General features: G+C 46.0%; 1 protein-coding gene across 1 annotated transcript in view; it reads left to right on the top strand.

The window, feature by feature from the left end:
* The first annotated feature begins 11,090 nt into the window (after nt 1–11,090).
* Nucleotides 11,091–13,221, top strand: part of COL27A1 (collagen type XXVII alpha 1 chain) — a 151,792-nt gene continuing 149,661 nt past the window's right edge. The window contains exon 1 of the mRNA XM_017745601.1: nt 11,091–11,253. The gene's annotated coding sequence lies outside the window, so the exon portion shown is untranslated. The remainder of the gene's footprint in view (nt 11,254–13,221) is intronic.

The following is a 13,221-nucleotide window of genomic DNA, read 5'->3' as shown; positions in this document are numbered from 1 at the left end:
ATCCTTTCCTATGAATAGGAGAATTTCTGGATGCAGATGAGGAGTGGTTTTGGAAACAAGTTTTTTTTTTTCTGGGATCACAAGTAGAGTTACAAAAGTGGAAGCACCTTGACCCAGTCATTTTCAAAGTGTTGAGCATTTGTGTGTCTCCCTCTGTCTTTTCCCTGGATTCAGTGACCCAGTTCCTCTGTGCTCCCTCCCTGATGTGAGGAGACTGAAGGACACTTGAAAGAGAAAGCTTTGAACCGTGCCTGATTTCCAAAGGGTCCCTCCCAAACTGTTTGTATTTGCTTCTCCTTGTTTCTTACCTTCCCGTTCTCCTTGTGAGCCCACTCTAAGAGTGGTCTGTGCAAACAAAAGTAATAATATAAATTAATTTTTTTAAATTGTCTTTTTATAGTTGAGCTGGAGGGATTAATGGTAAATTCCTGTAGAGTCAGCACTGTAACAGCTCTGGTTACTGAGCAACAAGCCTTGAGCTGGTCAGGCACCTTTTCCTTGTCTGTCCTGGACACTGCACAAGGTTAATCCAAATGCATCCTTCATTTCATGTCACAGGGCAGCCTGTGGTACACTAGAAACATAAAAGCCTCCAGGAGCCTAACTTTTACAAATTATTCCCAGGATCCCAATGTAATTTGAAGCATTAAATCATTTTGAAGAAGGTGTTCGAGGCAGTGAGCACAGCAAGGTTCTCAAACTTGACTTTTTCATTTTTCCTTCTAGAAATACAAATTACTGCCAACACCTTTTTTTCCTCTGAATAAGATGATGTTACACACAGTCCAGAGCTTTATGAAACTTCTATTCTTGCACACTTGTAAGAATTAGTAACAGAGAACAGATCCTGCACCGCTGCTCCCTGTTTGAGCAAATGTAAGGACCAAACCGAGCTGTTGATGCTCTGCATCACAACAGGTGGTTCCCAAACCCTGCATCCTGCTGGCTTTGGCACTTTGGGACAGGTGACACTGTTAGGAATCTCCTTTTTCTTTTGTGTAGCTCCTTGAAGGCTCTCCAATCCCACCTTGCAGTGCTGAGACACACCTGCAGAGACTGCGGAGATACCTGTGACTGTTTCTCACCAGCATATTTAACATCTGGTGATCTTTTGTTAGAATCTCTCCTAGGGTCTTACAGGTATAGGAGACCTCGGTTCTTGCACATCTGCATTCAAACAACTGTAGCAACCACAGCAGGCCAGATTTGTCTTTCCAAACTCCTCTTCCTTGCTTTTTTCCTCTGCCTGATGCTTGGAAATCCTGCTGTGCCTTCCTCAGACTGTGCTGGGAAATCTGAGATGCTGGGAAGGCAACCAGAGCTGGCAGAACTGGTTGGTTGTGATTCCTTTAGTCCATGTTCTGGGGGGTGTTGCCAGCAGCACAGCCAGCAGCTCTCCCAGCCATATTATTTACATTTGTGCTCAGTGTGTTCTTCCCTGGCTCCAAGAACAAAAGTCTGTTGGTATGGATGGGTGACAATGCATAGCTTTGTTATTAAAATTGGGACTTTTCCTGCTAGGACTTTTGCATTGGAAATAGCATCCAGTGACTAATCTCCTGCTGGCTTTGTTCTTTTTATGACCAAGGGATTGGTTCATGGAGGACTTCCTGTTTTTTTGGAGGGGCTTTGCAGGCTTGATTAATCTGTAGTAATGGTGGCTGGGGTGACCAGAGTTTCTATAGTGACCAAATGGAGATAAGAAAGTAGTTGCAAGTGGTAGTTGCTGAAGATGCTGGATGCCAAAATTGCAAACTGTTTTTAAACAGACCAGCCAAGCAAAAGAGATCTGTGGCTCCACAGTCAGTTTGGACCTGAACGTCCTCTTTGTTTGGCTGAACAAAACCCAGATAAACAAAACACTGAAGGCAATTAGCTTTGTTTGCTTGCCTTTGTCTCCTCTTCTTCCAAATCATTGTAAAATTAGGAATAATGCCAGTGAATTCTGTAGCTATTCAGTGGACAAAAGCTGGTGCACAGGAGAGGAGAAACAAATAAGTATAATACTGCTGTTTTCAATAACCAGCCCACTCAGTTTTAGCTTTTACTCCATTTACTTTCTCTCTTCCAGATTTGAGATTTATTTGATCACTCTTGTAAATGAGAGCTCCAAGCATTTGCTGTAACCATGGGATCTGGAGATTGGTACCACATTTCTCCTGGGAAGGTCTCTGCTTCCCAGTTTCCTTTCTTCAGAAGTTTTACATCAGCCTCTTGGTTGTGTCTGGGGCTGCAGATGCCACCTGTGACTCAGAGGGTCAGTGAGGGGATGGGATAGGCACAGGGCCATGCTGCCAGGTGACAAATTTCCTGGGCATACACGCCATGGAGTTCGCTACAGAGAAGGGTTAATTCCGACCTTCCCCTTGTGACAAAAGCTTTTTGTCTACCCGGTGGGCCGGCTGGGGAACTGCTCCCATCAAAGCCTCTCACAGGAACACTCCCCTGCATGGAGCAGAGATGGAATCCCACAGGCTGCTGGCAGGGGGTCAGTGCCATGAAGTGCAGGTACAACCATGCTGTCCAGTGCCAAGACAAAGGCAACATCTCTTGATGGAAAAAATACAAGTGGAGGGAATTTAGGCCTGCCTGAACTTGCTTTCCCCATAGCCATGACCCTCATGCACCACACGCTCCCAGTCTGCCATGGAGTGACCCCAGCCTTGGTCTACCCATCTTCCCTTGGACTTTCTGATCCCTACAGCCCCATGGAGAGGGGCAGGATATTAGTGTGAACCAGGTTCCTGCAGTCAGCAATTTATTCCTACAGGTCCTAAAAGCTTCACTGTGGGTTTTGCATGAATCCCCCTTGCTCTGGTCTAAATGGGGGTTTGTGGTCCAGCCTGTTGTTACTTGTAGCACTGGAACCACTGCCCTGACTGACTGCAGTGAAGGTGATGGTGTGCAGTGCCCCGGGGCAAAGGCAGCCCAGGTGGAACAACCTTCCCCATCCCCTCAAAAAACACCCTGTCATTTGTGGGGACAGCGATGGGGACTTCCCCTGCTGAGACAATGAAAATGAAAGAGGTTGGGTTGGGTTGTTGACGATGGCTCTGTGCTTTGTCTCCCAAGCTCTCTATCAGTCTCTGCCTGTGACAATGACCCAGGTCCTTGCTGCTGCCTCCACCTCAGGCTCCTCCCTGCTGTCACAAGGTCATGCTGTGGGTTTGAGGGGGCTCTGTATGAGCACTGCAGTAGGACAGCCCATAAATCACTGGGGCCCACTCACAGTGTACTCAGCCACAGCCACATGGACACATCCAGGATCCCTCAGAGGGAATGATGCTCAGGAGGCTCCCTGGGATCACCGTAGAGATGATTCACCTTTTCTAACCCTTTCAGCATCTCTGTAGACACACAGCCTGCAGCTGTTGGGGTGAGAAGTCTGCTGCCCACCAGCACCATTCCTTCAGGATCTGCCGGCACAGCCTGTGAGCAGACAGGGATGGGGGAGAGCCATCAAGGCATTTGCTAATTCTGAGGAGTGTGTCACATCTCTCTCTGCGAAGCCTTCCTTCCCTCCAGCACCTTTGCCATGGGTCCCCAGGGGGATGCGGTGCACCCATGTGGTCTGGGAGCAGCACAAATGCATTAAAAATGCAGAACACGGGGATTGAATCCCACAGCAGAGACAGGAGCTCCTTTGGGTCCTTTCTTGGAGAAGGGGGGGTAACTTGTGCAGCCCTTCGTTATGGGGGATAAATTCCCGTAAGGAAACCAGCAGGATGACAGCATTAGCCCCATCAGTGTCCCCTCTAGGCAGGGACAGGAGGGGAGCAGGGCATCCCTCTGTGCCCCACTGTTCAAAACATGGCCAGCAACCTTTAAAAGGTAAGCCTGTTTGTTGTGAACAGAGAACAATTGGAAACGAGGCCCCAGGATAAGCCCAGGGCCTGTGTGACAAGCCAGAGTAAAGACAGTGTGACACACTGGGCGCTCCCTTGGACCTCAGGAGTTCTGCAGGAGGACCCGGTGCAGAGCACCTGGTGGCTTTTAAAGTCTTTGGTACCCCTGGATTGGTGCATTTCTTAATCCTCCCACTGATTGCTCCTTTCCCTGTTCACTGTTGGTCCATACCCCGTGCATTCCTCACCAATCATTTTCGAATAAGTCCATTTCCTTGGTTGGCTCATTTTCCAATCACGCTCTAGGGTGCCGTGGTCACCTCTAGTACCCTATGAGGCCATGTGCTGGAAGGTTCCTTCTGTTAAACCCATTGGGTCCTTCCTGTACCCCCGTCCAGTGCTTACATTCCAGTATTACACCCATACATCAGCACATTTAACTTAATAACTCACAACTCATTAATATTACACTGATTGTATCATTAACTCTCGAATAGCCACCTACGAAAGCTAATTTATCCATAACAGCACTGCAGTAATCAGCTGTCCCTGGTTGAGGTGGTTTGATGTTTTCTACCATCACTTTGTGTGGTTATTTCTGGCCAAGGTAAGATTAAGCCTTCAGTGGGTGTTTGGAATGTCAATAACTATATTTAAGCCTTTGTGGTTCTCTTGCAAACTCTGGAATCTATAATTTTCAGTAGAGTTCCCCCCTAGCATTGCTGTGGGGAAAGGGAGTCTTTGTTGGACTAAAAAAAAAAGGAATAGTTTAAAAAATCAAAGCTATAAAATAAAGTGTTAATCAGCGCCATTTACAAATATTTAAATTTAATGTTATTTCCTCTTTAAAGAAGGAGGAAAATAGAAATCTTGGCATTTCTTGCTGTATCTTGGCATTTCTTGCTGTCTTCCAACCACTTTAGGGGAAGTTTTACCCAGAAGCTAGTTTGCTGCTGTTGTTTAATAATGGCATGTCAGGGGAAAAAAGTAAAAACCAGCTCGGGGTGAAGGATACAGAGAAACTTTATTTTCAGCACAAGGTCCCTTTGCTGAATATGTCAATAGGACAGGAGAGTTTTCCAGTACCTCCCCAGAGCAGTGGTGTCAAGGGGAGGGAGGGCATGGATTCCTGGGCTCTCCTTGCTTTGCTTCTCGCTGGGATTGGGATGGGACAAGTTACAAATGGTCTGGTTTTACTTTCTGAAGTTGGGGTGATAAATGCAGCTCCCAGAGAACACTCTCGTTCAGAATTACCCCTTTCTGTATCTGCAGCTTTCTGTACATCCAGCTGGGAGTTAAGGAAAGCTGCTTGGGTGGGTGATGAATCAAGGATCACAGTAATCATTGCAAAGTGCTTTTAGGATGCGATGATGAAAGGCACCTAGGGGCATCCAAGTGAGGGGGTTTTTGTGCTAATGACCTGTTCACCAGAGGATTGCTGTTTGGGGTGTTCTGTGTTGTTTCGAGGAAGGCAGAGGTGAGTTGCCCACATCGGTTAATGACTGGAGCTGTGTTGGCCTTTTAGTAATGAGGTGTCAGATGCACGGCATCAGCACCACACTGCAAATACCGTACCTGCTCCCTGCCTGGGGCAAAGCCACTGACAAGAATATTAGCACAATATTGTTGCTTATTCAAGGCTTTTGAAGATGTAAAATACTAAATAGTCTCATTTATCCCATTCTGCTGATTAATGCAAATTTTACAGTGAGTTTTGGCCTGGTTTGTGTGCTAAATATGGGGTTTGATGGGAAAAGAGTCAGCTGCTCAGAGAAGAGCATCTCAAGATACACTGAGCAGTAGAACGAGACTAAAAGTCGCCCTTTTTAAGCTAAACAAGAAATAGCTTAATCTTAGCTCATAATGAAGAAAAGTCAGAGAAAAGCAATATAACAGAAGCAGGGTGGGTGTTCAGGCTGGCTATGAAGGCAGATTACAATGATAAAGCATAAACTTTGTTTACCTATGCTGAGTTTGCCAGTGGAAAAGTTTGCTGATGACACACAAATGAGAAGTTCCACGTGAAGAGGGATTTGACAGTTTTCTAAGAAATTGGACAGTAAACAGCATTTTTTTCTTTAGTTTTTGGAGTGTAAAACTTGACCCTGAGGTAACTCTGGTTGGTGACAAGGCTCTTCAATCCCACAGATTCTGGGAGAATGGGAAATGGGAACAAAAATGCCCTGATTTGGTGTGTACAAAGGCTCCTCTACAATGATGCCACCGGATGCTGCAAATGAGGACTTACCCCCTTGGCTATATTTCTGAAATATCATAGAATCACAGAACATAGTCATACAATGGTTTAGGGTTGGAAGAGACTTTCAAAGATCATCTCATTGCACCCCCCTTTTATTTTTTGATCCTCAGTGGCAGGTCCCACTGTGAAGCTGCTCTGATGGGCTCTGTACAGTACAACTGCATTCAAATTACAATAAAAAAATTTTTAATAATCCCAAATATATCCCAAACTCTGAAAACAAATAAGCAAACAAAGTCCCCTTCCATGAAATCCTGTTTCAATCACTTCATTTTATGTCCCTCTTCTGGGGGAGGGTGAAATTTATTTCACCAGTGGGTGTATAAATATTGACTTATTGACTTGATTTTTTTTTTTTTCTTTTTCTTTTTGAACAGAGACCAACCAGGTCTCTTGTTAGTTCTTACCCACACATCAGTAAATTCAGCTTTTCTGCAGTGGCTCCTGTTTGGAGAGCTTTACCAAATACTATTGCTGTTCAAGTAGAGAGAGAGAGTGTGTGCAGATGTGGAGAAGTGTGTTTGCAGGAAGAAAAAAAGCCTATTAGCTTTGAAGCAGATTTGTATACTCTGGGTTAACACACTGAGTATGTCAGAAGAGACCTTCTCTGTGAAAATGGGCTATGTTTCTGCTTTATGTGTTAACAACTCGAGTGGAGTATGAAGAAATCGAGCATTGTTCTGCTCTAAGTGATACAGATTGTGAGATTGCGTTTCAGTCAGTGCAGATAAAGCACCAGGAACTGTCTGCTCTGCTCCAGGAGATGGATTTGAATTGCATGTTTAATCAGCAGGGCTGGTTTTTTTAACACTGGCCTTTACAGCCAGATAAAACCGAGCGGTCTCTAATGAACTGTGCATCTGGAGGATGGCAGGTTGTGCTGAATATAAAACTGGTTGGGAAATAGATTTACACTTGCTCCTGCATGAGGGGCTGCTGCCAACTGCACAGTGAAGTAATAACAGCCACTGGCAGTGCTTTATGTCTGAAGGTCTTAAACCTCTTTACACATAAGATGATCTATATCACAAGCTTCACTCTAGAGACAAGAAAATAGTGGCACAAAAGCAATGGTTTAAGTTGTTTCAGGTCACCCTGCAGGTCACTGGAGTAGTGAAAGCCAAACCTGAACCCTGCTGGGATGTAGGTTAGCGTGTGAGCCTCAGGATAGTGCTGCTTTCAGGCAGCAGAGCTGCCTGGCTCAGCCCGAGGCACCCAGCACCAAACAGCCTCTAAGGAAGGAGGTGACCCCTCTCTCCAGCCTCAGCACTTTTCATCAAAACAGTGGTGAGCAACTGGTCACAGAAATAGCTGAGCACAATTGCAAAAGGAAATGGTGTTGTAGCAATGTGTTGTGGCTCAGATTTAAGTTCAGCAATTCCTTGTTATGGTTGGGTCATCTCTTAAAATTATTCTGATTACACAAACCAAATTGCAGTTGCTTTTTGGTGTTGATACCTCAGGATGTAGCAGAGTACAGGCTTTTGCTTAATATACACGTGTGTTTGTGCAAGGGCTGCCTCATCTTTGTCACTGCTAAAGGAGCTTTTCTGGTGTCATTAGAGTCCAGTGCAGGGTGGAGCCCAGAACAAATTCTCATCTCAAATCTGTCTAGTCTCACCCTTCCTTCACTTTGCCTTGGACTTACCATTTCCACTTCAGCTTCTTCCTGCAGGTATGATTTCATTTTGCACAGTAAACTGCTCCCACAGGCCTGCCCAGCAGCAGGACACAGGGTTATCTTCCTACAGCAGTTGAAAACAGAGAATACATCTTGCTTAGACAGTAGAAAAACTACCTTTTGGATTTCATCTTAAACTACCTTCGGATTTTATCTTAACTTTTTGTCATGACCAGGATTTGCTTTGATGTTTTCTAAGCTCTTTTTTCCTCTCCCTTCCTCACTGAAACTACTCAGAATCTGACTCAGGCTTAGTTTCTGTCTTGCACAAAACCTTGTCCCAGGCATTTGTGCTGTAACACACTGCCTTCTCTTGAAGGCCAAGATCTTGTACTGACTTCCATCTCCCTTTGAACTCTGCCTTGAGGCTGCCTGGGTGTGCACATGAGCTCCAGCTGCCACCAGCCCTGTGTCCTTGCCCTTAGGCTTGTTCTTCATCCTCAGAGCAAACAGCATCCCTGCTCCAGAAGGACCTGGTTTGACTCCGAAGCCAGTACCTTCCAATGTGTGCTGCCTGCAGCTCCCAAGTCCTTGTCCAGAGTGATCAGAACAGGTCTCTCCTACATCAGTTCTGTGTTGTGGGTGCAGGGCTCTGGCACAAGCACTGACCCATACCTGCACCAGTGTCACTGGGATATCCAGAGCACTGGCAGGTCACGCTACGACTGGGAAGTGCTGCCTAAAAGTCACAAGGGTTGTGCACCTGCAGAATTCAGACTGAAATATTACACACTGGTGTGCACTGCCTGCCATGGTAAATTGCTGTCATAGCAGCAGCAACCACAGTAGCAGTTGTCCTTTTGTCCTTAATGTGCAGGAAATTATTTAGATCAGCAGGCACTTTTATGTGCTGGTGTGATTTCTTTGCCGAGGGGGAAGAAGGCACTTTCAGGGTGGTTCTGTTTCATGAAGAAGAAATGTGCTGTTTCTTTACAGAGCTCATGTCACCTGTACTCATCCAGGACAGCACACAACCATCTCCATGAACCCATGGCATGAACAAGCTCCTTGGGCACACTGGTGGGAAAAGCACTTGTGCTTGCTGATGCACTGCTGCATTTAACTAGCAAACCTCCAGACAGGGGGATGTGCTTCTCGTGTGCAGCAGCCCAGGGGGCATTTAATGGTGAATTATTTTTTCCTTCCGTAGTAAAAGGGAGAAACTGATCTTGGTATTCTTCTGTTCAAATGTAGGATCACCACACTATGCCACAGGCAGCAGAACAGGCTGGTCTGGTGTTTAGACTGGAGAACACAGCTCCAAACTGGCCAGTGGTATTGATTCTCTTGTGTTTTCCACTAGCACCAGTGACTGAATAGGTCCTAAACCAGGGAGAGAACAGACAAACAGGGAAATAAAGGGATGTTCACAAGACCAGGCAGTCTTTGCCTGATACCTTAAAGGCAGTCAGGATTTAGGAACTGTGATATCCTCCCGTCAAAGCATGGTGATGCATCATGCTGTCGGGGCTGACCTGTCAGCCCAACGCTGCTGCTGCCATCAGCTGAAAAATCACTTCACAGCCATCCTGTAAAACTGTAGCTCTCCAAACGTCTAAATGTAAGGGTAGGACAGAGCTGTAATCAGTAGGCAGCCTTTCCATGGGAAGGGTGGGCTTGGACTTGTATCGCTGCATTGTGTTCCCTTTCATTCCCATGGAAAAAGGCTCCATTTAATGATTAACAGCCATTCCCACCTCTCGGCTGGCTGGGCAGCCCGATGTGATACGGTGCAGTTGGAAAGCACAGAAAGATCTGTCTCTGCCATACATGGCATCCCCACCGCACCGGCCAGGAGACAAAAGCCTTTAGTGTTCCCAAAAAGAATTTAAAACATTTTACATCAAACGGCTGCAGAAGTTCAAACATATCACCGGGAGCCTGTGGCACAGGACAGGAATGGCTTTGTCAGAAAGTCTGTGGAGAAGGGGGGGGAATAACACTGGGCAGCAATTCTGTTACATACATGATTTTTTGAGCTTTCTGTACATCTCCTCTATAATTAATACCTTCTACAGTGCGCTGGGAACAAGAAACACAACCCACAGCAGCTTTTGGATCATGAACAGCTGTCAAACAGCAAACCCTAAAACCAGGAGTGCTGCATGTTCTGCTCTTCTGCAGAAACCTCCTAATCTTGCAGTGATGGCTGAAGCCAGAGACCAAATTAGGAGCATCCATTGACCAGATCCCAGCTGGGCGCCTTCTGCCTTCCTTGAGATCTTGTCTCTGCCATGGATGGTGAGACTTCTCAGCAGGCAAATGAAGCTCTTCAGCAGGTTTCTGCTCATGACCAGATCCCTACAGGGTAGGGAAGGCTTTAATCCAGGGCTTGAACTAGTGTCAGTCATTTGAGTAGAGCTCATGGATGTGAGGAAGTGCTGGTACAGTCATGTCAAATGCAGGATCTGAATAGAAAAGTCATGTAGGGATTAGGAAATCCTATACAGGGAATTACATACCTGAGAGAGCACTGCAGCCAAGTGTGCCAAGTTTCTACTTAGAGGTAGAAAAGGGATAGAAATGGTTGCTTCAGCAGAAATATCTCAGTGCCATCCCAGCAGCCAGGGATCAGTACCAGCCCCCGGGGGCTCTGCCTGCCGAGGCTGCTGATGTTTGCAGCGTAGGTGCTGAGTCAGCCCTCAAGCAGACATTCCCCAGAGCTGGAAACGGGCACAGCCAGTCCCTCCTGTGCCACTGCCTGGAGTACCATGACTGTGTGTGGGCTGGGGCTGAGTCCCACTTGTGTGGATGGTTAATCTCCTGTTCCTGCTGGGCTTACAGGTGCGGATCCAGCCCTCCCCAGTAGCCCAGCTCCATGTGATGCATGTTGTGGGGCTGCAGAGCTGTGCCCTCCCACCATCACTGGGACCATCACCCCTTCATGGCAGGGCTGCTTCCCACAGGCTGGGTTCCCACTTCCTGTGGCTTCAGCAACTCTTAGCCAGCTACCAAGTTTAGATACTCCTGCTCCGGGCTGGGTGTGGATCCTCAGCCCAGCAGGGAGTGAAAGGCTCTTTATCCCACCTTTCCTTTGCATGTTTGTTTGATGCCTCCCACAGGTTTTTCCGGTGCCATGGTTTTCACTTCTGCCTGGTTATGCCGCAGTTCTAAACCTGAATGGAGTATTTATCTAAATATATCCAAATACATCCCTATAATTCGTTGTGAGTTCTGGGGGCAATGAGTGAGCCAGGATACTTTTCGTACTTGGGCAAAGGCAAAAATTATTGAACTGTAATTCAGTGTTGTCCTCCGAGGCAAGCCAAAGTGGGAGGGCAGGACCAGGTTAGTCTGGGATTCCTCTGCTCCCTGGAGCCAGGGGCTGTGAGTCACACAGGGCAGCTGTGACACCACTTGCCATGGCTCAAGATGCCTCCACAGTCAGTTTCCCAAGAGGAGCAAAGAGACAAAGTTATATTGATGAGAGCCTTGATGCTTAACCAAGCTACAGCTCCTGAGGAGAGGTGGGTACTGGTTCTTCTGTAAAGTGGCTAAATATGGGTGAATATTCAAAATGCTGTGTTTATTCAGGCTGTAATGACATGCTGCTTTTTTTGAGTGTGTTTCGTCAAAAGCAAGTGTTCTGTTCCCCATGTTGTGTGGTGGCATTTCTTCCTCCCTGTACTTATTTTGGCTAATTAAACGATTCAATTCCAATTTATTTTTTCTTTTTTTTTTTGCTTTTCTTCATTTCACTGCTGTGCCGATTTACTTCAGTTTATTTAGTGTTTTAAAATGGCTTCTATTTAAATTTGCAAGGGAAGAAAAATAAATCTGCTAAATATATTTCTATTCAGATCATATGTTGTGGTTTTTTTCTTTTTGAAGAATGAGGTCTAATTTTTGAACCTGAATTCACTTGGCACTAGTCTTGGCTTCAGCAATGTTGGGTTTCCTTTTGTTTTAAACTAATTCCCTTTTTCCTACTGCTGGGATACATTTGTGTCTTCACGCTAGCAAAGCTTTTAGGTATGTGTTTGGTTTGAAAATATTCATCTGAGCAAATATGTGCAGAGGATTTAAGGATGAGGCTGTCAGTGAGTTTTTTGGTGGTTCTCGGTGAGATGCTGTAGACCTGAAGCATCATCAGTCCTTTCCCAGCTATCTGTGCACATCCCATTTGGATAAGTATTTGCAAAAAGATGCAGCACATCATTTTCCTTTTCTTTTTGTCCCTCTCTCTGAAAAGGGCCTTGTACCTTTCTGGGTACGTATCATAAAGTCACCCCAAGACATTGGGGTTTGGGAGTTTACTAAATATTTGCTGCATTCAGCAGAGAGAAAAGGTAGAAATAAGCAGGAGAATTGAAGGTGTATTCAACAGCAGAGGGATTAACCCACAGTTATTTGCAAAAATGGGGGTTTTTTTAATTGATTGAAGCTTTATTCTAAACACTTCAGCATGGCTAGAATATGTTTCTCAGTGAGGAATGTGTGACTGAGAAACATGGAAAGAACAGCTGGGGGAAAAAATAGCTAAGAAAAATAGAGATTTTATGGTGTTTCTGACAAGCTCTATCACTGCCTGTTGTCCCAAAGGTCCCAGTCCTCAAAGCTGGACTGTTTGGGTCATCTGAGTTCCTGGGCCTTCAGAGGGGTTTGAGACAAGTTTTTCTGTAAATAGGAACTTCTTACAAGTATCTGGATGTGTAATTTAGCTGCACCCTTCTGAGAAGGTTTTCTAGAGGACAGGGGGACTGTGAGGCTGTTAGTTTACCCCAGTCCCAATGCTGCTTGTTGCAAATTTTTTTGCTGCCACTACTTAAAACTTCATCTGCTATAACAAGAAAGGAAGCAAAATGTAAATGCTTCAGAGCAAAGGTATGAATAAAATCTTCTGCCTATAGAAACTGGGAGATGCAAAACCACAGCCCCAGCAAGCAATCACAACCAAGCCAAATACATGTATTAAGGGAGAGAAGCCCTTAGCTTGTGTGGTAGCAGAAGATGTCATATAGGAGATCAAATTTATAGTGGAAACCTCTACTTTTGGCCACGCTCTGAGGTCAGGTTTTTGAGTAAAACCTGCATTGCTGAGTCAGGCCAGTGGGTCCTTGAATTTTCTGCTCTGAACATTATGTAACATCAATCCCCTCTAGCCTCAAGTTCAGGTATTTGGTGGGTCGATGTGGGGTCCTCTTTGTGGCTGTGTATTTTTCATGGGGAGTATGTAAGTTTACTGCCTAGGTTTGAGGTGCTTTAGCCCTTCCCCATCTCAGAGCATAACGTAGTAAGATACAGGACACCTTTGTGGAGGGAGCTCCTGGGGTGGGTCAGTTTTGATGACAGACCCACACTGGTGTTTTGGATCTGTGCTGGGTGCTCAGCACCTCACAGGACCTGCCCTGTGCCCTGCAGCCCCGTGCCCTTGCCCTGGGGGTCCCTGTAGCCCCTGCAGCCCCGTGCCCTTGCCCTGGGGGTCCCTGTAGCCC

The sequence above is a fragment of the Corvus brachyrhynchos genome, unplaced genomic scaffold (assembly GCF_000691975.1).
Source record: "Corvus brachyrhynchos isolate BGI_N302 unplaced genomic scaffold, ASM69197v1 scaffold59, whole genome shotgun sequence".
NCBI classification, from domain to species: domain Eukaryota; kingdom Metazoa; phylum Chordata; class Aves; order Passeriformes; family Corvidae; genus Corvus; species Corvus brachyrhynchos.
This window is presented reverse-complemented; position numbering and strand designations above follow the sequence as displayed.